Genomic DNA, 21,713 nt, shown 5'->3' with positions numbered 1-21,713 from the left:
ACACTGACGGACCGCCCGGATCTACTGTCACAAGGCCCAGTCAACCATCCGAACCACAAAATCTTGAAGCTCTCGGCTTGGTTACTGAGAGGGTAAAACTCCAGAACAAAGGCCTGTCGGACAGAGTAATCAACACCATCTTAAACAGCAGAAAGCCGGTAACGAGAGCCATCTATGAGAAAATAAGGAAAAAATTTGTTTCTTGGTACGAAGACAGACCAATCTCCAACGGTGGGATAATTCCAATAGTTTTGGACTTCCTACAAGATGGTGCAGACAAAAACATATCACCAAGTACCCTGAAAGTACAAGTTGCAGCACTTTCCTCGGTCATGGATACTAGACTAGCGGAAGACCCGCTGATAAGACGATTCCTCATAGCTCTTAAAAGATCCAAACCAGCCAAATTGTACAAAACTCCCACCTGGGACATGGGCACAGTACTTAAGGGCTTTCTCTCCCCTCCGTTTGAACCTATCGAGGACAGCTCAGACAAAAACCTCACGTTAAAAACTGCGCTCCTTCTGGCCTTAGTATCCGCCAGAAGAGTGAGTGAGATCCAAGCTCTATCTTCAATAGAACCATACTGTCTAATACATCTGGACAAGATAATTCTCTCTCCAGATCCGGCCTTTCTACCCAAGGTCTCTTCTACATTTCACAGAACCCAAAACATCGTCATACCCTCACTTCCAACAACCATGGATAGTAGGAAAAGAAACATTTACAGCAAACTTGATGTAAGGAACACGCTCATAGCGTATCTCGAAAGAACAAAAGAATGGCGTAGAACGACCTCCCTCTTCATCCTCTATGCAGGAATCAACAGAGGGAAACCAGCTTCAAAAAGCACCATCAGCAGATGGATAAGGATGGCCATACAGATTACCTATAAGGCACAGAATCTCACTCCACCTAGTGAAATCAGAGCGCACTCAACTAGAGCCTGGGCAACCTCGGCCGCAGAGAAAGCAGGGGCAACTCCGGAGCAGATCTGCAGGGCAGCGACATGGTCGAGCTTCAGTACTTTCGCTAAGCACTACCGCATAGACCAGCTGTCTGACCAAGACCAAGCATTTGGTCGTAAAGTGCTCCAGTCTCTAACCCCACCCTAGTAAGTATTGCTTGATATATCCTCTCGGATGCTGCCCTGGAAGACGATTCGAGAAAACAGAGTTAGGTACCTGGTAACTCTTTTTCTAAGAAGTCTTCCAGGGCAGCACTAGTTCCCACCCTTGAAACAACAAAAACCAGGTACAGAGGGGGAGCTTGCAGCTTACAGGGAATTTCTTCGGTGCTTTAACATAACTGAGGCACACAGGTAAGAGTGTGAAATTTATAATGGTGGACTAATGTGTTTCCTGTTTTAGGGAGGAGGAGCCTATCTCTCGGATGCTGCCCTGGAAGACTTCTTAGAAAAAGAGTTACCAGGTACCTAACTCTGTTTTTTTTTTTGGAGTGTTCATAAAACCAGCTAAGCCAGATTGGCAGGGCATTCAAGTGTGTTTCCTCTTGGTTGCAAAAGAGGCCTGGACATAATTGCTTGTTCAGTCTTTCTTACCTTTTTATCTGCTTATTAATATTTTCACCCAACATTTGCAACTTTTACCCAAGAAGCAGCTATCTTCCAAAGTTAATGCAATGTGAAAAATGTGAATCTTTGAAAATGTCGATAAACATACCCCTACGAAAAAAAACCACATTCGTATAGTTGTCACCTCCAAACCTTCTGCTCCGTTTCTTAAATTCACCTGTCCCTGATCCAGCAAAAAAAAAAAAAAAAAATTAATAATAATGAAAGCACATTTTTTTTTTTTTTTTTGCTGGAAAACGTGCATTTTTTTTTTTTTTTTTTTTTTTTGGAGCCTGGAAAGCATTGCACCTACGATCAGCAGGTCTCCTGCAGACTGTAAGCTGTCTGCCTGTACATTGTACATCATACGGGTAGGCAGTTTCACACTGACAGGGGGAATCAATGAACTGCCACAGCGCTCAACAGCACTCTGGTAGTTCGTTGAGAACTACAAGCCGACTGCTGAAGGCTGTCGGTAGTTGTAGTCCATTTTTTCATAGAACTCTGTGAATGAATGATGTGACCATGTGGGAGGTGCCCCGCACAGCCACGCTCTTTTCAAAAAGGGGCATCTTGTATGGGGAACTTCTCCCTATACTGCTGGGAGAGAGGTGATTGGCGAGCAGCTGTAGGAGCAGGAACATGTTCCCAAAGCTGAACTTATCCTTTAAAACTAAAACTAGCAAAAAGGGGGAAGGTCCATAATAGGTAAGGCAATATCCAAAGCACTGCAAACATTGCCCAGCTCACTCAGTACAAAACTGACATGTTGAAACAATTTGGTTACGTTTTTGTGCTGACTATGTTTCGTGTTGCGTTTTATTTTGCTGACTAGATTGCACGGCTGCTTGTCAAAATCTTTCTGGCCAGGCCTGTAGATATGTTGTGCAATACCATTTATTCATATGAAGCGTCTGAGTATAATCTCATATTTGTCAACTCCAAAAGAATCATTACGTTTCTCATGCCACAAGCACAAAACAGGGGGCTGTTATTTCTGTCCTTCAATGGCAACCCAGTGCACTAAGGCTATTCGCTTCTGATGCACATGCATTGTGGGACGCCACAAAAGATGGAATTGCACTACTGTGCTTTATTGTACTGTATGAACAAAAATTATACATCTGATTTTCGGTTCGCTAATACTTATATGGGCCTTATTTATTCCTATTCATATTTTATCAATTTCTTTTAGGCCTCATGCACACTGGATGTTTTTGGATGTTTTTACAGCAGCTGTTTTTGGCTTCAGAAGTTTTTTTTTTTTTTTTTTTTTTTTCCCTACAGTCAATAAACTTCCCATCATGTTATCCTATGTGTCCATGCACACATAAGGTGTTATCAGCAGTTTTTTGCTGGGACGTTTTTAGTCTTTAAAAAAACAAAACAAAACTAGTGGTTCTGAGAGGAGTTTTTGAGCTGTTTTCAGCTTTAAAAACGCTCTAACGCTGATAAACACTCAAAACGTGGCTCGCCAGTGTTGACATTTTTGATCCATTTGTAAAAAAAAAAAAAAAATTTATATATTTTATATCCAATTCGCATAGGTGTGCACCCAACCTCAGTATTTACAACCACTTTAATTTTGTATAATAATATTAATAACTGTGGAGGTCAGTGTCAGAGAAGAGGTGAGTATTGCAGCTAGATTTGCTTTTTAATTACTTTTTTTTCCATCCAGATGGGCTTTTTAAATATATTTTCCTAGAGTTAGATTTCAGGGAATGCCTGTGTAACTCGCATAAAAGTCGGACCAAAGTAGTACAGGGGACTACTTTGAAGTCGGCGCGACATAAAGTCGCACAGATATGAATGATTCTCATTGGAAATCATGGGGTACGACTTGTCATGCGACTTTGTAGTCCCAAGTTGCAGGACAAGTCACACAAGTGTGAAAGGGGCCTTAAGGAAATTTTTTTTTTTATAACAATCATGTCATACTTGCCTGCACTGTGCAATGCACAGAGCAGCCCTGATCCTCCTCAGGTCTCCTGCTGGGGCTCTGGGCCCCTTCCCGAGTGCCCCCATAGCAAGTCGCTTGCTATATGGGCACCCGTGCGAGCTTGCTCTGGAGCTGGCTCTCTGTGTCCATAAGACACAGAGATCGTGGCTTAGTCCCACCCTCCAACTCCCTCCTCACTGGCTGTGATTGACAGCAGCAGGAGACAATGGCTCCTTTTGCTGCATCTCAGCTAATAAGGAGGAAGAGACTCAGAAGAGCCACTGCTCTCGTGCACATTGCTGGATCGAGTTCGGGCTTAGGTAAGTAAATAGGGGGGCTGAGGGGGGAGCTTCACACTGAAGGTTTTTACCTTCATGCATAGAATGTTCAGTTCAAAAAGGTTTAGCTTTTGCACCACTTCAAGCATTTTTTTTAATTTGCCAAGAGATTGACTTTAAAGCATTTTAGGTAATTTAGTTGGATGTCATATACAGAACTGTGCAAAAGTTTTAGGCAGGTGTGTAGAAATGTTGTAAAGTAAGAAAGCTTTCAAAAATGTATCTTTTAATTGCTTATTTTTATCAATTTACAAAATTCAGAGTGAGCGAACAGAAGAAAAATTGAAATCAAATCAATATTTGCTGCTTCTTTTTGATCGACAAGCTTTGCAAGATTTTTAAACTTTTGTTTTGCCATGCTTGCCACGTTATTCTGTTGCTTGACAATTGCACTGCATTTGGGGTGCCATTAAGAATAACTGCACCCAAATGCGCATTGCGTGTTTTGCTGCAATTTGGAATCGCATTGATTTTGCCCACAGTTACAAATTGTACAATGTGAATGGGGCCTTAATGTTGATAAATGTAAGGTATTGCACTTAGGGGGCTAAAGTTATGCACCTATCATACGTACTAGGAGGAGAATAGCCAGGGAAATCAATGGTGGAGAAGGATCTGGGTATTCTGATAGCTCATAGACTTAATAGCATGCAATGCCAAGCTGCAGTTTCTAAAGCAAGCAAGCAAAATGCTTTCTTTTATTAAAAAAAGATAGAGAGAGAGAGACCTAATTTTGCCCCTGTACAAATCTTTAGTAATCCCTCATCTAGAATATGCAATTCAGTTTTGGGCACCAGTTAACAAAAAGGATAGCGGAGAACTGGAGAAAGTGCAGGGAAGGGCAACCAAACTGATAAGCGGCATGGAGGAGCTCAGCTATGAGGAAAGATTAGAGGAACTGAATGTATTCTTTCTTGAGAAGAAGCAATTGAGGAGGATAGGATAGCCACATATAATTACATAATGGTCCGTATAGTGAGCTTGGTGTAGAGCAGGGGTAGGCAACCTTAAAGAGGTGGAGATCTACCTGAACAACATGGGAGAAGTCAAAGATCACCAGGCACAGTGTCACCTCCTCACACCAATTTTAAAACTGTAATTGCTGTACTATTGTGTCTCAATTGCATACATTGCATGGCAATCATGGGTTTCAATCAAGTGGTGAGAAAGCAACAGATCTCCTCCTTACCACCTGTCAAACACACTTGGATCCCTTTTTAGAGGAGCAGCACTTGCTTGCTGCACTTGTAAATGAGCCCTTAGTTGCATTTGGCAGGGGAATTCTTAGGGCTCGTTCACACGTAAAACCCTGTGGTTGCATTGCGGTTTTACTGCCCCAATCCCTACCCCTAAAGCTGCTGAGGCAGCAGCCAAAGGTGTACATATGCTGCAGCAGGAATTAAGCCCCCTGTTGCTTTTGGTGCATGCTACCGCCTGCCAATCGGGACCTATTCAAGTAAATGGGGCCACTCCGCATGGGATAGGAGGCAGCACTACAGAGGAGGCATCACCTTATTGCTCCCTACTACAGCTCCATCTTTACAAGTAGTACTTCTGCAGTGCACTCTGTTTGATGCTCTGGGATGGTGGGTCAGCAAGCCCAGACCGCGATCTACTGGTAGAACGCTATCTTCAGGTTGCTGATCCCCGCTTTAGCCTCCCTGGTGGTAATCCCGAGTGTGGCTTGGGGTGAATTTTTATTACCAAAAGCGTTAACCCTGAGTCACATTCAGGATTGCATCGCAGTATCCAGGCAAAGTTACTTACCTTGTCCCAGGATCCTGCGATGTCTCCCCGCTGTGTCCTCCGCCGGATCTATCACAGTGCCGGGCTCCGTTCCCTGTGAGTGTTGCGACACATTCAAAAAGTGAAAAACACATCAAATCATTTCGCATCCCTTTTGTCCCTAATGCTTTGTCCAGTTCCCTGCCTATATATATATATATATATATATATATATATATATATATATATATATATATATATATATATATATATATATATATATATATTTATTATACTGTTCTTTCTGCCTGTAAACTTGGGAATTTCCATAGCAACCAAAAAGTGTCTCTTTACATCAAAAGCAGCTTTAGACCAACTAGAAAACAGCGATAATAAATTAGAAACACTTGCAGAATTGAGCGATCGTGATTTGTGGGGAAATTTGTCATCAAACACTGAAAGTAATGACAGCTACAATTTATTTATTTTATTTATTTAAATGCTTAACCTGCGCAGTCTTACCCAAAGGCCTCGATGCGCAAAACAGAAGACATTGACATTAAAGACCTTAGGAGAATCAACATACCAGCATGACAACATACAGAATAAAAGCCTGGGGGTCTGTCCATCACACCCCATTAAAATTGGGTGACTCCAAAAGCTTGTACAAAAAGCACAGTTTTCAATTTCTTTCGAAATTTCAGAAAGTCATTCTCAAGTCTCAGTTTCAGAGGCAAGGAGTTCCAACATTCAGCTCCTTGTACGTCACTCGTTCTCCCTCTGCATATTTTCTTTTTGAATTTTGGAATCTTCAATATGGCCAAGTTCGCCGATCTCAAGGATCGAGTAGGCACATACTTGATGAATTTTACTATGGGCCACACCCATGCAATGCCTTATGGACAAGACATCCCGTTTTGAACAGAACCCGTTCTTTCACGGGCAGCCAATGCAGGGCTGCAACTGAGCAAATTTCAGTGTTTTTGATTTGATTATATTATTGAATACATTTTATTATTATTATTTGTTATAATTATTTATAGTTATTATATTATAATTTATGATTTTGTGTTTCAAACTTTATCATACCCGGCATGTCTACTGGACTCTTGGACAGATTTAAGTTAGTTATTCCTAAGAATTACAGGCCTACAATATAAAACGCCAAATTTTAATGCGAAACAATGTACCGCTTTCAGCATCAAAAATCTGACATACCACCAGGGAGGTTAAGGTAATCATAAAGGACAATAGGGGGGCACTCTTTACGTCTAGAGGAAAACAGATTTAACCTCTCCATATGGTTTCTTCACAGTAAGAGCTGTGAAAATGTGGAATAGTTTCCCTCAAGAACTAGTTCTGGCCAGCTTAGTAGATTGTGTTAAAAAAAACGCCTGGATACTTTCCTCAGTGCACAAAATATAACGGGATACCTATATATTAATAAGTATTACCACCAGGGGTAGCTTGATCCAGGGAATATCTGATTGTCTCCTTGGGAGTCGCAAAGAAATTTTTTCTTCCACTGGATCGAATTGGATCATGCTTTATTAGGTTGTTTTTTGTTTGTTTTTTTGCCTTCCATTGGATCACCTGTGGGTATAGGATTGTGTATATGGAGGGATTCCCATTTTTGTGTGTGTGTGTTTGTGGTTTTTTTTTTTTTTTTGCTTTTCTATTGCTTGTAGTGCATTGACTTGTGGCTTTTTAACCTAACTTTGTAACAATGTAACTATGAGACAGACTGATTGTGTAGTTGTGACACCTCATTACGTTACTCCCAGAGTAAGAATGTTCACAAATCTAGAGGTTATTTTTCTTAGGTCCAGGAGAAGATCTTCACCCTGAAGGCAGAAGTAGAGATCGGCTTTGGTTCTTTTGGTCATACAGAAGTAAGAGTGAAGGTTAAAGCTGTGGCAGAACAAAAGGTAAGCACATTGTGTGAGATTTGCTGGATGAAACATTTACAGTAGAATTGTTATCTTTTTAGAAATTTGTTATGAATTAACCACTTAAGGACCGCCTCACGGCGATTTACGTCAGCAAGGTGGCACGGGCAGGCAGAATCACATACATATACGTGATCTGCCTCCCGCGGGCGGGGGGTCCGATTGGACCCCCCCCCGGTACCCGAGGCGGTCCGCTTCTGACCAGCGGCGATCAGAGATGAGGGGGAGACCATCCGTTCGTGGCCCCCCCCCCCCCTCGCGATCGCCGCCGGCCAATCAAATCATTCCTTTGCTGCTGTATGCTAAACAGCAGCAAAGGAAATGATGTCGTCTCTCCTCGGCTCGGTATTTTCCGTTCCGGCGCCGAGGAGAGAAGACATCCGAGTGAGTGAAAACACACTACACACTCAGTAGAACATGCCAGGCATACAAAACACCCCCAATCACCCCCCCCCCTGTCACACTGACACCAAGCAGTTTATTTATTTATTTATTTATTTATTTTTTCTGATTACTGCATGGTGTCAGTTTGTGACAGTTACTGTGTTAGGGCAGTTAGGGTTAGCCCCCTTTAGGTCTAGGATACCCCCCTAACCCCCCCTAATAAAGTTTTAACCCCTTGATCACCCCCTGTCGCCAGTGTCACTAAGCGATCATTTTTCTGATAGCTGTATTATTGTCGCTGGTGACGCTAGTTAGGGACGTAAATATTTAGGTTCGCCGTCAGCGTTTTATAGCGACAGGGACCCCCATATACTACCTAATAAATGTTTTAACCCCTTGATTGCCCCCTAGTTAACCCTTTCACCACTGATCACCGTATAACTGTTACGGGTGACGCTGGTTAGTTCGTTTATTTTTTATAGTGTCAGGGCACCCGCCGTTTATTACAGAATAAAGGTTTAGCCCCCTGATCGCCCGGCGGTGATATGCGTTGCCCCAGGCAGCGTCAGGTTAGCGCCAGTACCGCTAACACCCACGCACGCAGCATACGACTCCCTAAGTGGTATAGTATCTGAATGGATCAATATCTGATCCGATCAGATCTATACTAGCTTCCACAGCAGTTTAGGGTTCCCAAAAACGCGGTGTTAGCGGGATCAGCCCAGATACCTGCTAGCACCTGTGTTTTGCCCCTCTGCCCGGCCCAGCCCAGCCCACCCAAGTGCAGTTTCATTCGATCACTGTCACTTACAAAACACTAAACGCATAACTGCAGCGTTCGCAGAGTCAGGCATGATCCCTGCGATCGCTAACAACAGTTTTTTTGGTAGCATTTTGGTGAACTGGCAAACACTAGCCCCAAGCAGCGTCAGGTTAGCGCCAGTACCGCTAACACCCACGCACGCACCGTACACCTCCCTTAGTGGTATAGAATCTGATCGGATCAATATCTGATCCGATCAGATCTATACTGGCGTCCCCAGCAGTTTAGGGTTCCCAAAAACGCAGTGTTAGTGGGATCAGCCCAGATACCTGCTAGCACCTGCGTTTTGCCCCTCCGCCCAGCCCACCCAAGTGCAGTATCGATCGATCACTGTCACTTACAAAACACTAAACGCATAACTGCAGCGTTCGCAGAGTCAGGCCTGATCCCTGTGATCGCTAACAGTTTTTTTGGTAGCGTTTTGGTGAACTGGTAAGCACCAGTGGCCTAGTACACCCCGGTCATAGTCAAACCAGCACTGCAGTAACACTTGGTGACGTGGCGAGTCCCATAAGTGCAGTCCAAGCTGGTGAGGTGACAAGCACAAGTAGTGTCCCACTGCCACCAAGAAGAAGACAAACACAGGCCCGTCCTGCCCTTCCTGCTGCATTCGCCAATCCTAATTGGGAACCCACCACTTCTGCAGCGCCTGTACTTCCCCCCATTCACATCCCCAACCAAATGCAGTCGGCTGCATGAGAGGCATTTTTATGTCCTCCCGAGTACCTCTACCCAGCGAACCCCCCCCCCAAAAAAGATGTCGTGTCTGCAGCAGCGCGGGTATAGGCGTGACACCCGCTATTATTGTCCCTCCTGTCCTGACGATCCTGGTCTTTGCATTGGTGAATGTTTTGAACGCTACCATTCACTAGTTGAGTATTAGCGTAGGGTACAGCATTGCACAGACTAGGCACACTTTCACAGGGTCTCCCAAGATGCCATCGCATTTTGAGAGACCCGAACCTGGAACCGGTTACAGTTATAAAAGTTAGTTACAAAAAAAAGTGTAAAAAAAAAAAAATATATAAAATAAAAAAAAAATAGTTGTCGTTTTATTGTTCTCTCTCTCTCTATTCTCTCTCTATTGTTCTGCTCTTTTTTTACTGTATTCTATTCTGCAATGTTTTATTGTTATTATGTTTTATCATGTTTGCTTTTCAGGTATGCAATTTTTTATACTTTACCGTTTACTGTGCTTTATTGTTAACCATTTTTTTGTCTTCAGGTACGCCATTCACGACTTTGAGTGGTTATACCAGAATGATGCCTGCAGGTTTAGGTATCATCTTGGTATCATATCATTCTTTTCAGCCAGCGGTCGGCTTTCATGTAAAAGCAATCCTAGCAGCTAATTAGCCTCTAGACTGCTTTTACAAGCAGTGGGAGGGAATGCCCCCCCCCCCACCGTCTTCCGTGTTTTTCTCTGGCTCTCCTGTCTCAACAGGGAACCTGAGAATGCAGCCGGTGATTCAGCCAGCTGACCATAGAGCTGATCAGAGACCAGAGTGGCTCCAAACATCTCTATGGCCTAAGAAACCGGAAGCTACGAGCATTTCATGACTTAGATTTCGCCGGATGTAAACAGCGCCATTGGGAAATTGGGAAAGCATTTTATCACACCGATCTTGGTGTGGTCAGATGCTTTGAGGGCAGAGGAGAGATCTAGGGTCTAATAGACCCCAATTTTTTCAAAAAAGAGTACCTGTCACTACCTATTGCTATCATAGGGGATATTTACATTCCCTGAGATAACAATAAAAATGATTAAAAAAAAAAAAAATGAAAGGAACAGTTTAAAAATAAGATAAAAAAGCAAAAAAATAATAAAGGAAAAAAAAAAAAGAAAAAGCACTCCTGCCCCCCCCCCCCCCTCCCCCTGCTCTCGCGCAAAGGCGAATGCAAGCGTCGGTCTGGCGTCAAATGTAAACAGCAATTGCACCATGCATGTGAGGTGTCACCGCGAACGTCAGATCGAGGGCAGTAATTTTAGCAGTAGACCTCCTCTGTAAATCTAAAGTGGTAACCTGTAAAGGCTTTTAAATGCTTTTAAAAATGTATTTAGTTTGTCGCCACTGCACGTTTGTGCGCAATTTTAAAGCATGTCATGTTTGGTATCCATGTACTCGGCCTAAGATCATCTTTTTTATTTCATCAAACATTTGGGCATTATAGTGTGTTTTAGTGCATTAAAGTTTAAAAAAGTGTGTGTTTTTTTTTTTTTCCCCAAAAAATGCATTTGAAAAATCGCTGCGCAAATACTGTGTGAAAAAAAAAAAAAATGAAACACCCACCATTTTAATCTGTAGGGCATTTGCTTTAAAAAAAATATATAATGTTTGGGGGTTCAAAGTAATTTTCTTGCAAAAAAAATAATTTTTTCATGTAAACAAAAAGTGTCAGAAAGGGCTTTGTCTTCAAGTGGTTAGAAGAGTGAGTGATTGTGTGACATAATCTTCTAAATGTTGTGCATACAATGCCAGGACAGTTCAAAACTCCCCCAAATGACCCCATTTTGGAAAGTAGACACCCCAAGCTATTTGCTGAGAGTCATGTCGAGTCCATGCAATATTTTATATTGTGACACAAGCTGCGGGAAAGAGACACACTTTTTTTTTTTTGCACAAAGTTGTCACTAAATGATATATTGCTCAAACATGCCATGGGAATATGTGAAATTACACCCCAAAATACATTCTGTTGCTTCTCCTGAGTACGGGAATACCACATGTGTGAGACTTTTTGGGAGCCTAGCCGCGTACGGGCCCCCGAAAACCAAGCACCGCCTTCAGGCTTTCTAAGGGCATCAGTTTTTGATTTCACTCTTCACTGCCTATCACAGTTTCGGAGGCCATGGAATGCCCAGGTGGCACAAAGCCCCCCAAATGACCCCATTTTGGAAAGTAGACAACTCAAGCTATTTGCTGAGAGGTATAGTGAGTATTTTGCAGACCTCACTTTTTGTCACAAAGTTTTGAAAATTGAAAAAAGAAAAAAAAAATGTTTTTTCTTGTCTTTCTTCATTTTCAAAAACAAATGAGAGCTGCAAAATACTCACCATGCCTCTCAGCAAATAGCTTGGGGTGTCTACTTTCCAAAATGGAGTCATTTGGGGGGGGGGGGTTGTGCCACCTGGGCATTCAATGGCCTCCGAAACTGTGATAGGCAGTGAAGAGTGAAATCAAAAATTTACACCCTTAGAAATCCTGAAGGCGGTGATTGGTTTTCGGGGCCCCGTACGCGGCTAGGCTCCCAAAAAGTCCCACACATGTGGTATCCTCGTACTCAGGAGAAGCAGCTGAATGTATTTTGGGGTGCAATTCCACATAGGCCCATGGCCTGTGTGAGCAATATATCATTTAGTGACAACTTTTTGTAAATATTTTTTTTTTTTGTCATTATTCAGTCACTTGGGACAAAAAAAATAAATATTCAATGGGTTCAACGTGCCTCTCAGCAATTTCCTTGGGGTGTATACTTTCCAAAATAGGGTCATTTGGGGGGGGGGGGGTTTGTACTGCCCTGCCATTTTAGCACCTCAAGAAATGACAAAGCTGTGTAAATTCCAGAAAATGTACCCTAGTTTGCAGACGCTATAACTTTTGCGCAAACCAATAAATATACACTTATTGACTTTTTTTTTTACCAAAGACATGTGGCCGAATACAATTTGGCCTAAATGTATGACTAAAATTGAGTTTATTGGATTTTTTTAATAACAAACAGTAGAAAATATAATTTTTTTTCAAAATTTTCGGTCTTTTTCCGTTTATAGCGCAAAAAATAAAAACGGCATAGGTGATCAAATACCATCAAAAGAAAGCTCTATTTGTGGGAAGAAAAGGACGCAAATTTCGTTTGGGTACAGCATTGCATGACCGCGCAATTAGCAGTTAAAGCGACGCAGTGCCAAATTGGAAAAAGTCCTCTGGTCCTTAGGCAGCATAATGGTCCAGGGCTGAAGTGGTTAAAAAAAAAAAAAGTTTGATTTTTGTAAAAACTTTTTGGATTACACCTATCCCCAAAATGTTAGTTCCTTTTCAAAAGCTGTGTATTATTTAGTCATTATCTTTAGCCCTGTTTGACAACTATGCTTTCTTCAGTGCATTTTCAGTTTTTCAGAAACGTCCTACAGTACATTTAGCATGGTTTTCTATGGGTTATGTACACATCCATGCGTTTTTCCACTGGTGCGTTTTTTATGTGTGTGTGTGTTTTTTTTTTTTTTTTTTTTTTTTTATGTGTGTCTAATGTGTTTTTGCTGGTTTGTCCTTCAAGACAACAGACCCCTCCCAAAAATGTAAAATGCATTAATTTTTTTTTTTTTTTTCTGTCAGTTTTTATTGCTGTCTGCCCACGTCTCTATATGTCTTGTTTACTATTATTGAAAGGAATGTGGACTGAGGCTATTAGGGACTTTCATGGTACCATACAAAGGCTCAATATATACGGGGTAAGTATAAAGGTTAAATTTTTATTCCAAAAACATATTAAAACATACAAGCATCTTAAAAAAGACAAAAAAGATGTCTTAACATTAGGTTCTATAAAACCACAGATGAGGTGACACTAGGAAATAACCATAGTCAGTAAGTGTATACCATCTGCGTCTATACGCACACATCTTTCCTGACACAGCATGACCGCATATACGTATGGGTAAGCTCCGCCCCCTGCCCTATAACAGAAACGGTTATACTATAAGATTAGGTCTCCTCCCTACCTGCAGCATTCTCTTTTTTTTTTTTTTTTTTTCCTCACTGCTAACAGCCGGTTATGCTGCTGCTGAAAGAGCAGGATTTTTAATTTTTCCCTCACCTTGTCAGACACTTCTGACCAAGCTCCACAGGTTTGAGCCTCTCCTGTGTCAAAGCTCAACGCTGTAATTGCTGACATGAACGCCTATATGGGGGAGACCCCCCCCCCTCAAGATCCAGGATAAGGGGGCGATGGTATCTGGTCTCTAGAGATTGCTCCTTTATCATGACGCCATGGATGGACATTCATTGGACTTTCTGTTTGGACATGAAGCATGCAGGTGGTAAGGCACCACAAGGTGCACAAATCAATATTATTCAGTTACTGCTGCAAGTATGTGTTAAGCTTGCATCTCTGAAGGGTTGTGGTTGTGTCTGCAAAACTGCTAATGCTGATAGCAGGTGTGCTGTGCTGGGCTGAAGCCTTCCTATTAACTGAACAAGCCTGGCCCTAAAGTCTTGACTTATTTTCTGCAGGTATGCCGCTTGTATTTCTGAAAAGCATATATCACACATGCGAATCTAGTGCCACTCTGTTACTAATGTTTCACAGACTGAAGTCTGTGTCTGCAGTATTGCTAATGCTTGGACTGATAACAGGTGATGCTGAGCCCTTTCCTATTAACGCAGGGCCTGGCCCTGCAGACTGGGCTCACTATGTATTGATGTTTGGTTGTGGTATGATCCTTGATGGTACATGTGTCTAAAGTAGGTTGACCTGCTAGTGCTAATTGTCAGATGACTATTAACTTGCGCTGCTTACCTGTGATTACATTAACTCTACAGTATCAATGACTATTATGTGTTTATTTCTATGCATTAACATGCTGACCTTGGTGCTAAAATAAAAGTCCGGATCTGTTTAGTCACATTCCTTAGTACTTACCTGTTAGCAATATGTAAATTGCTTGTGTTATTTGGGGTATCCCACAGAGAGATATGTGGTTTGTAGTGGTTACTACTTATGGCAAATACTCCCAGGCATGGCTTGAGGCTTTCAGCTCATCTGAGAACCAGTAGCAATCGGCCTTCCTAGAGACCAGCAACTTTAACTAACTAAGGTGAGGGCAGGTAGGTATATGCTATATCCAAAAAGAATGCACATTATGGGCATAATGAGTGTAATCTCTCCAGCCCTCAACACCAACACCAGTCAACCTGCTTCTGCAACAAGGGACAGATCCTCTTCAGCCCTGAAGGAACCACTATGTAGTTCACTGCCAGAAGAGGCAGATCAAGAGATCTCTACAGTAATCATAGTGGTCTGGTGGTAACTGGTGTGTCGACCAAAATGCAAAACAAAGTTGCAGGCCAGAAGCAGTGACAAATGGACAGAGACTGAGAAGGCCTACAGTCATTAATGTTTGCATAACAAGCCTAATCAAACAACTGTGTTTATTTAAAGGCAACCTCTACCTCAGAAGCATTTGACCAGGGAGTCTTTATCAGACTGGCCAGAGGGGTCAGCCTTAGCTTGCTTCTGGGAAATTGCTATGGCAAGTTGGCATATCAGAAGCAAAGGTGGATACTTTAACCCCATCCAAACTGACTGTGTGGAGCTCAGGTACTAAGCTATTCAAACAGTCATCTTTAGGGTACCTCTGCCTCAAAAGCAGCCGGCCAAACAGGCTTCATCAGATTAACCAAAGGTGCCATTCTTCCAACAGAAGAAACAATATCCTTTGCAGAGACACTAGGACAGAAAATAGAGCCAGAGATGAAGAAGGTTCATACTACTGTGTGAGTAGTGTTTTGTGACCTGCGACTGAGCTCACTTCGGTAGCCAGACTGTCAGGACCCCAGACAGGATAAAAGCAGAGCTCTGGTCAGCGATAAACTCTTTATGATGGCGAATCCTAGATCGAAAATAGAGTAGCCAATGATGCAGTTCAGCCACTGCGGATACAAGACAGTATGCTGTTTCTCCAGTAATCATTGTGGTCAGTGAACCCTTATGGCTCATCCCACAAGTAAACACATGCCGCTTTAAGTTAGAGTGGTGACTGTTCAAGTCGGATCTGGTGATATCTAGAAGGAGGATTAATCCCTTATGTTAATCGCCAATGACCAGAGGATAGCCAAAAGGCAAAGTAACGAAGAGTGAATGACGGGCTAAACCTGGGAGAACTATAGTGGAGAATAAAGAATCAATTTATTTGCCTAAACCCAAGCCGCCTAGTAGGGTAGGCTGACAGTTATATGTAAATTTGAGCTTAGGATCTGTGGGTCATGTGCATTAAGGAAACTTTAAACTTTTCACTTTTCACTTTTCATTTTCATTCCTCTCTGCCAATCCATTGCATCCCCTCCATGAAGCATTAGAGCACAAGGGTTGTGACTACGTGGTCGTTAGTCAAAAGTAAGACTTGAATAACAAGCAGAAGGATGAGGATCCAAAATTGCATAGACCATCGTAGCAATTAATCTCTCCAGCCCTCAGTAAGGCTTGACCTCCACAAATCATACCCCATAATTTTCAAGGAGTATCGTTTATAGCGGTGTAACTCCAAGTCGCAGCGACTTCAAAGTAGTCCCTACACTACTTTTGATCCCACTGTGATGTACTTGGGGCCATGGACATCAATAATACACAGGCATCGATTCAAGTCGCATAGCTATCACAGTAAAATCGCATGAATTTTAGGTCGCAATAGTGGAAACCTAGGCTAAGACTGTAGATGGTCTTTAGACCTAGCAAGTTGCATAATCGCATGGTTGTATAGTGGGTGAGGTTGAGGATAGACCCAAGTCGATCAAGTCCAACCTATATGTGTGTGATTATATGTCGGTATTACCTTGTATACCCTGTATGTTGTGGTCGTTCACAAGTGTGTGTTTGAATGTGTGTGTATACTGTATACAGACTTCGAGATGCCCATGTTTTCGGCAAGTACCTTCGCTTGGCCGTTAGAGTTCAGTACGAGTTCATCGGGCAGACTGTGACCTTTCCACAAACTCCGGGCATTTCCCGGGATATTGGGTCCAGTAGGGGCCAACTTGCGGGAGCAAGGACTTCTGGTGAGCCTTGTTTGAGCAACAGACTAGCGCAAAGACTTCCAGGTTCTGGGAAAAGTCTTAGTACAGACTCTGATCAAGTCGGGAGGAGCCATCATCTAGAGACTAACTAGTCTCATTACAAAAATGACCTACCGAGAAGCAGTTCTGAGTCTCTGAAAAAATACAATCAAGTTACCCTCAGAGAGAGCAACAGTATAAGTATCTCACTTGAACAAATAGGTCTTTTCCATTGGTTGCATCCCATGGTCGCAAGAGGGATAAAGTAACCTGTAGTAACCCATGTGGTCAGAAGGCCCAAGGGAAGATTGACAACTGTATTAACTGGTTTTTGTAGTAAGGAAAGACTTACTTCCTGCACCAGGAACAGTGACTCCACAGAGGAGATAAGTTCCCTTTTGAGGAGGTAGCTAAGCTAACTAATCTTTCAGCGTATCAGCTATTAGGCATATCAATCATCACAAGTTGTTACTCGTTGGGTATTCATGCCGATGGAGGACAAGGTGTCCAAAAGTCAGAGTTGCAGTGGTCGCAGACTGAAGTCTTTCCAAAACGCAACAAAAGAGCCTCAACTATGCTGCAAAGACTCAGCAAAATGGGGAAGGCCTATCTTCTCTGTCAAGAATGAATGCAGAACTAGTCAACTTCTGTCAGAGGTATCTCACAGTCAGGTCTACCAGCCCGTTAAGTAGGGTTTCTAGAACTTACAGTCAGACGGCGTAAGGTACAAAAGCCGTTGATTGACAAGGGACAGTCTCCAAACCAACAAGCCGGTCAAGGGATCTGCAACAAGTAAGGCTATCAAGATATTGGTCTGACAGTAACCTGGGTGGCTTCCCAGAGGTGGAAGCAGAGAAACTGACAGCCAGCTGGATCTGCAGATTAGCCAATATGTATATTAAACTAACCTAATGGTCTCCAGGATCCTTATCTGGATTCGCAGCCGTTCAGTGGTGATAACAATAATGGCCCTGTGGCTTGCAGGCCATGATATACGCGGGTACAATATCATCCTATTTTCCTTCCAGAGGTCCAACACCTCATACAGCGTGGCCAACGGTATCTTCCAAATCCATACAAGTTATATCTAGATGCTGGAGACCAAGAAGTGGAGGTCTCACCTTTTTAGTGTTTGAAATCCTATGTAGGTCAGACCACCTACTCCAGACTTCAAGTACATTAGATATGAGAAAAACCTACAGAATTTAAAGGATGGAATTCTCTGTTTCTTGCTGTAAGGCTTGAATTGTATACAAGTAAGCCTAGAGACTGAATTAAAGGATACATGAAAATCAGTTGTGTCATCACTCTCTGGGATCCAGTAATGGTTGCATATCTTGGCAACCAATTCCGAAAAACCTGGGCAGATTATTCTTTCCCCATGGGGTCTTCCAAATAGTGTGAGACACATGGTCTCACTCTCTATCCAGAAGGATAAGACATCCTCAACATGGCCAGTAACACGGAATAAGTATTCTGTATGGCAAATAGGTCTAGAAGGATCTCAGACATCCAAGTGTCAAGCCATAAACTACCTTGTTGCTGAAATTATCTGGCAAAATGGCTCTAGTCTCTTCCAACACTATACAAAGGTTGGTGTCTTTGCAACCTGGGTTAGAACATCATCCTTCTGGCATATCCAAACTAAAGTGTTTAACCACTTCCCTACCCGCCTATAGTCATATGACGTCCACAGATGGGATCTCCCATCCTGGGTGGACGTCATATGACGTCCTGGGATTCATGGCCGTCTAGGGGGCGCGCGCCCGCCGCGTTGCTCGGGACCTGGTGCGTGTGCCCGGCGGCCGCGATGTCCGCTGGGCACCCGCGATTGCCCGTTAACCGGGCCGGACCGTGGATCTGTGGGTGTAAACCCACAGATCCACAGCCTGTCAGCTCTGAGGAGAGCGATCTGTGTTCCCAGAACGGAGGAACACTGATCGGTCTCCTCCCCTTGAGCGTCCCCTCCCCCTTCAGTTAGAATCATTCCCTAGGAAACATATTAACCCCTCCCCGCCCCCTAGTGGTTAACCCCTTCACTGCCTGTCACATTTACACAGTAATCAATGCAATTTTTTATAGCATTGATCGCTGTATAAATGTGAATGGTCCCAAAAATGTGTCAAAAGTGTCCGATGTGTCCGCCATAATGTCGCAGTCATGAAAAAAAATCGCGATCGCCGCTAAAAAAATAAATAAATTAAAAAAAAAAAAAAAATGCCATAAATCTATCCCGTATTTTGTAGACACTATAACTTTTGCGCAAACCAATCAATATACGCTTATTGCGATTTTTTTTTTTTTTTTTTTTTTTTACCAAAAATATGTAGAAGAAAACGTATCGGCCGAAACTGAGGAAAAAATTAGTTTTTTTTAAAAAAAATTGGGATATTTATTATAACAAAAAGTAAAAAATATTGTGTTTTTTTTCAAAATTGTCGCTCTTCTTTTGTTGATAGCACAAAAAATAAAAACCGCAGAGGCGATCAAATACCACCAAAAGAAAGCTCTATTTGTGGGGAAAAAAGGACGTCAATTTTTTTTGGGTACAACGTCGCACGACCGCGCAATTGACGTTCAAATTGCGACAGCGCTGAAAACTAAAAATTGGCCTGGGAAGGAATGGGGTGAAATTGCCCTGTATTGAACCGGTTAAAGTACCACAAACATTGAAAATAGATTTAAGGTTGAAGATAGACAGACATAGAACTGACTCTTCTACAAGAAGTAAAACGATAGGCTCGTCAGGCCTAGCGACATCAGAAGACAAGCACTGTCCAATGAAGACAATTGCAGGGGTGCGGATCAAGTCAGTCAAAGGTCTTAGATGGCTGGGACAAATCTATCACATAAGGGCAGAGACCGCTCTTCCAAACTGATTGCGCATCCATGGGCGGAACTCCAAAGGAGTCCCTCCAGAGTTAATATGTAAACTAAGACCTGGTCTACATTCAATACGCTGGGGGTCCATTCTTGTGGACTAGCAGCCTTAACTATAATACATTTCAGTCGTTAGTGGGGATAGATCTAATCCTCAACTTAAACACTTCAACAGTACCCACCCTTATCGTCTGGTGAGTTGGTACAACCCATACGTATATGCTGTCATGCTGTGTCAGGAATGAGGAAAATTTTATACTTGCCTAACGGTAATTTTTCCTTTCCTGATGCAAGCATGACAGCATATAGGTCCCTCCCATTAACCACTTGAGCCCCGGACCATTATGCTGCCTAAGGACTAGAGGTCTTTTTCCAATTTGGCACTGCGTCGCTTTAACTGCTAATTGCGTGGTCATGCAATGCTGTACCCAAACGAAATTTGCGTCCTTTTCTTCCCACAAATAGAGCTTTCTTTTGATGGTATTTGATCACCTCTGCAGTTTTTATTTTTTGCGCTATAAACGGAAAAAGACCGAAAATTTTGAAAAAAAATGATATTTTCTACTTTTTGTTATAAAAAAATCCAATAAACTCAATTTTAGTCATACATTTAGGCCAAAATGTATTCGGTCACATGTCTTTGGTAAAAAAAATGTCAATAAGCGTATATTTATTGGTTTGCGCAAAAGTTATAGCGTCTACAAACTAGGGTACATTTTCTGTAATTTACACAGCTTTTAGTTTATGACTGCCTATGTCATTTCTTGAGGTGCTAAAATGGCAGGGCAGTACAAAACCCCCCCAAAAGACCCCATTTTGGAAAGTAGACACCCCAAGGAAATTGCTGAGAGGCATGTTGAACCCATTGAATATTTATTTTTTTTGTCCCAAGTGATTGAATAATGACAAAAAAAAAAAAAAAAAATATTTACAAAAAGTTGTCACTAAATGATATATTGCTCACACAGGCCATGGGCATATGTGGAATTGCACCCCAAAATACATTCAGCTGCTTCTCCTGAGTATAGGGATACTACATGTGTGGGACTTTTTGGGAGCTTAGCCGCGTACGGGGCCCCGAAAACCAATCGCTGCCTTCCGGATTTCTAAGGGTGTAAATTTTTGATTCACTCTTCACTGCCTATCACAGTTTCGGAGGCCATGGAATGCCCAGGTGGCACAAAACCCCCCCAAATGACCCCATTTTGGAAAGTAGACACCCCAAGCTATTTGCTGAGAGGCATGGTGATTATTTTGCAGCTCTCATTTGTTTTTGAAAATGAAGAAAGACAAGAAAAAACATTTTTTTTTTTTTTTTTCTTTTTTCAATTTTCAAAACTTTGTGACAAAAAGTGAGGTCTGCAAAATACTCACTATACCTCTCAGCAAATAGCTTTGGGTGTCTACTTTCCAAAATGGGGTCATTTGGGGGGGTTTTGTGCCACCTGGGCTTTCCATGGCCTCCGAAACTGTGATAGGCAGTGAAGAGTGAAATCAAAAATTCACGCCCTTAGAAAGCCTGAAGGCGGTGCTTGGTTTTCGGGGTCCCGTACGCGGCTAGGCTCCCAAAAAGTCTCACACATGTGGTATCCCCGTACTCGGGAGAAGCAGCAGAATGTATTTTGGGGTGTAATTTCACATATTCCCATGGCATGTTTGAGCAATATATCATTTAGTGACAACTTTGTGCAAAAAAAAAAAAAAATCGTCTCTTTCCCGCAACTTGTGTCGCAATATAAAATATTCCATGGACTCGACATGCCTCTCAGCAAATAGCTTGGGGTGTCTACTTTCCAAAATGGGGTCATTTGGGGGGGTTTTGAACTGTTCTGGCATTTTATGCACAACATTTAGAAGCTTATGTCACACATCACTCACTCTTCTAACCACTTGAAGACAAAGCCCTTTCTGACACTCATTGTTTACATGAAAAAGTTATTTTTTTTTGCAAAAAAATTACTTTGAACCCCCAAACATTATATATTTTTTTAAAGCAAATGCCCTACAGATTAAAATGGTGGGTGTTTCATTTTTTTTTTTCACACAGTATTTGCGCAGCGATTTTTCAAACACATTTTTTGGGGAAAAAAACACACTTTTTAAAATTTTAATGCACTAAAACACACTATATTGCCCAAATGTTTGATGAAATAAAAAAGATGATCTTAGGCCGAGTACATGGATACCAAACATGACATGCTTTAAAATTGCGCACAAACGTGCAGTGGCAACAAAATAAATACATTTTTAAAAGCCTTTAAAAGCCTTTACAGGTTACCACTTTAGATTTACAGAGGAGGTCTACTGCAAAAATTACTGCCCTCGATCTG

The 21,713-nt window shown here is 42.2% G+C and overlaps 1 protein-coding gene across 3 annotated transcripts in view; it reads left to right on the top strand.

Annotated features, from left to right (window-relative positions):
* Positions 1–21,713, top strand: part of RUFY1 (RUN and FYVE domain containing 1) — a 288,027-nt gene that overhangs the window by 9,427 nt on the left and 256,887 nt on the right. For all 3 annotated transcript variants that reach the window (XM_073620729.1, XM_073620730.1, XM_073620727.1), the window contains exon 2: positions 7,402–7,506. The gene's annotated coding sequence lies outside the window, so the exon portion shown is untranslated. The remainder of the gene's footprint in view (positions 1–7,401; positions 7,507–21,713) is intronic.

This window comes from Aquarana catesbeiana, linkage group LG03 (assembly GCF_042186555.1).
Source record: "Aquarana catesbeiana isolate 2022-GZ linkage group LG03, ASM4218655v1, whole genome shotgun sequence".
Lineage (NCBI taxonomy): Eukaryota > Metazoa > Chordata > Amphibia > Anura > Ranidae > Aquarana > Aquarana catesbeiana.
Note: the sequence above shows the minus strand (reverse complement) of the source record. Positions and strands in the feature narration are given on the sequence as shown.